The sequence below is a fragment of the Pinus tabuliformis genome, chromosome 7 (assembly GCF_031772625.1).
Source record: "Pinus tabuliformis cultivar Carrire ecotype Pingquan chromosome 7, CPIR1, whole genome shotgun sequence".
In the NCBI taxonomy this organism is placed as follows: Eukaryota; Viridiplantae; Streptophyta; class Pinopsida; order Pinales; family Pinaceae; genus Pinus; species Pinus tabuliformis.
Window position 1 is genome coordinate 1,474,659,898 of NC_142293.1, and position 3,596 is coordinate 1,474,663,493.

Consider the following 3,596-nt stretch of genomic DNA (forward strand, 5'->3'; position numbering starts at 1 on the left):
GACTATATAAAAACGGTTAAATTATATAATAATATTCTAATGTTAATTATGGGTCAATAGTATTATAATATATAGTCAAAGTAACTCATTATATTCCTAATAAATAATTCAATAATTTATATAAAATATAAAATAATTGAATCTTGTATTATTTTATTTTTACTTTTAAATTTCAATAATTTATATATTATAATATATTATATATTTGAATTTTATACTATTTCATTTATAAATTTTTTTGGTAATTAAATTAATTTATTTAATTAATTTAAATATATTTAAACATTTAAATCCAATAGGGAAATATATAGTCAATCTAGGTCAAGTAAAAGGGTAATTTTTTTTTTGAAATAATAAAAATTATTAAATAGAATTAATAATTTTTGAGAAGATTCTTCGGCGAAAATCACATAGAGATACTTTTGTCGACGCGTTTCGAACCAACCAGTGTGGTTCATCGTCAGGACAAGTTGAGTGAACAGATCTCGCATTGCACATTAAATAGATAGGGCAGAATATCCAATGACCCAATTTTCTAGACAGGTAACGGCTAGAATGACAACAGCTAGAAAGGACCGGGAAACGACTAGTTTGACTTTGATAAGGGGTAAAAACTTTATTTATTTAAATAAGTTAATTTAATATACTTGTTAACGTAAATGGATCATTTTAATATTATAAAATAGATTAATTTGAAATTGTTATTATAAATATTAAAACTATTTAATTAAATTCTAATTAAAATAAGTTAATTTAAAATTGTTAGATATTAAAGTTCTTATGTCACGATCCTACCCTTAACATACATATATAATAAAAAAAAATATTTTAATCTTTTTATCCTTTACACACTTAACTTACCATATTCTTTAATTCGCACACACTCTGCTATGACAACCAGTCCACTCGGACTATTAATCTCATTAAAGAATGTTAAGGAATATTTTACCAACGACAACCAATCTATTGCCCGTAAAAATGTTTAGTGTGTACGCATCGATTATGATACTTTGGCAACATATAAATGTTTTGGTATGTATGCATCGGATATGACACATGGGCAACCGGATAATGGCGCTGGCATTTTATGTTGTGACCGGAGTATTAATCCGGTGATGAGTTGTTGAACTGTATTAAGTTTAAGGACAGATGTTTAATGTTCTACAGTGCATCTGGCCTGCCCTTCCTGCTTGACCATGTGAAATGGCAGAGCCCTGTACCCTCATTCCCCGCGCCTCAGGTTCCCGCCTCATTTCAACGGAGGGGATCATTCGATCTAGATCTGAGGGTGGAGGTTTGTCGGAGGGTTTTAGGGTTCGTATTAAGCATCTTGAGTCTTCACCCAGATCATATGGGCCTGGCGCCGCTCCCAGGTTTGGCTTGTCTCCTTCGTGTACAGGGGATGTCTTTCATGAACTCCTCTGCCAAGATTCATCCACTACACAGGAGTTACCCCTTCGGCTTCCCGGGATTAAACCTTGCAGGTGATGGCATTTGTTACAGTCAACTTTTCCGATTCTCCTGTTATGTTATTCTTTTATACAGGCTTCTCCTTCGATTTAATATGTGTATTAACAGTTCTATTATTTCTCTGTGCTTGAAGGTGGTTGCTGCGGCAATGAATTCTTTCCATATACAGGACGTTGGGCCCTCAGCAACCCAACCTTTAACGCCATATAGCGGGTAAGCAATTTCATGCTCGAACTGTTTCCTGGGTGCAATGTTTGGGGTTTTCCCTTTCGACTGTTGCGGCCACGAAATTTATATATACTCGTTTTCGTTTTTTTTTATTGGCTCCAGATTTCCATATCCTGACCGAAGTAACCCAAGACAGGGTCCTTGAGGCTTGCCTCCGAGGCTACTCATGGTTTTTCTTTTGTAACCCCAGACTTCGTTGTCTCGGCTGGTTCTGTTGGAATTGTGAGGAACGGTCAGTTCCTTCAACAGGAGGTGCCTTGGCAGTCCCCACAGTTAAATTATCTCAGTATTCTTTTGTTTGTATTTATAAACCATTTACAGTGTAATTATTTGGTAACGGAGTAGTTAAGACTACTAGTTGGACCAGTCGTGGAACATGGAACCTCTCTGTTTTTTTTTTAATGAATAGTATTGTTATAACTCGAGTTCGCCATTCTCAGGAATGATAGCTCGACTCTGTAGTTATAAATTCATTTCTGGGGTTTTCTGAGAAATTAATAACAGACTAAACTCACCTCTCTGGAATAGTTTATATGTCTTATAATGTCAGTTCTGTTATATTAATATCCATGTTCTCATTTTACTGTGATATTTATAAACATGTTCTCATACTTCCGTGATACGGCGGAACTACCGTTGTCTTAAAGGGAAATAGATGTTGGTTTTTCCTGTTTCGTTTTTGGTTGTTGTGCCTCATCGAACTGTTAGAGCACCATATTATCGATATGTAATGATAATGATAGAAGGGCTTTGTTTATTATTGAAAATAAATGTGCGATTGTTTCGACAGTAGAATCCTCACCGCTTATCGCATTTGCTTTCTTGTCTATGGTGAAATATGTATTTTGTACTTGTGGTTTATTAATTAACGATACAGTTAGGGTCTGATTCATGGCTTTCTCGAATCTTCCCTAAGAATTACTCATGCCTTTTCTGTCTATCCGTTATCTCTGTCTATGCATTTTTTTGTCTTTGTCATATATATGCTTGTTCTACAGTTTGTGCAAACTGTCATATATGATGTAATCTCGTCTGGTCTTCTGAATCTCTTTAATGGACAATCACATTACAGTCGTTCCTACCACAGTTCTGGTAATTTCCGGCTCGGGTCTGCTATTTTACTCTCTACTAAAGTGTACAGACTCATGGTCAACAAAACTTATTTATTTCCTTATATATGTAAAGTAATTCATCGGTGTTCTATATAGGAATATTTGACCTCTGTCTTTGAGTTTGAAGGACCAATAACCATAGCAGAATTACTGTAGTTTTTATTTTGAACAGATAACATTACTGCATGTAAAGTAAGGGTAAAAGATAAGTGAGTTTTTCAAATAATTTCACAGCCTCTCCTACTGTACTTAGACTTCTGTAACTTGCAGTTAACGCTAACATCATAGATGTATATTCATCAATAAGATAATTTCCAGAAATTTCCACTTACCTGGTCCGCCTGGTTGTAGATGCGTTACAGAGGTTCACCTGTATCCTTTGCTGCTCTTGACCACCCAACCATGAGATCCGTCGCCAAGACTGGAATCTCCCCTTGAGCTATCTTGCAGGCCCAAGGCCCTCAACAAGATTCATGCAACTTGTGCTTGGTTATCTGGTCCTTACCAGACTTAACCAGTTTTTCCTCTTTTCTTTCTGTCTGTCCTTACAACACAGAATTTTTGTCTCTCCCTTCCCTTTTCCCCTGGAGGCCTTTCCAGTTAGGGAAGGTAGTTTTATGCAGTTTTCACAACTGATTTCCTCTTCCAATCTTCCTTTCAGAAGTTGCCAGCATTTCAAGAAATATATTTTTAATTCACAATAATAAAATAATATGATTAAAGTTTTTTTTTTTTAAACAAAACAGTCTTCCAACTCTGTCTTTTACCACAGTAAAATTCCAATAT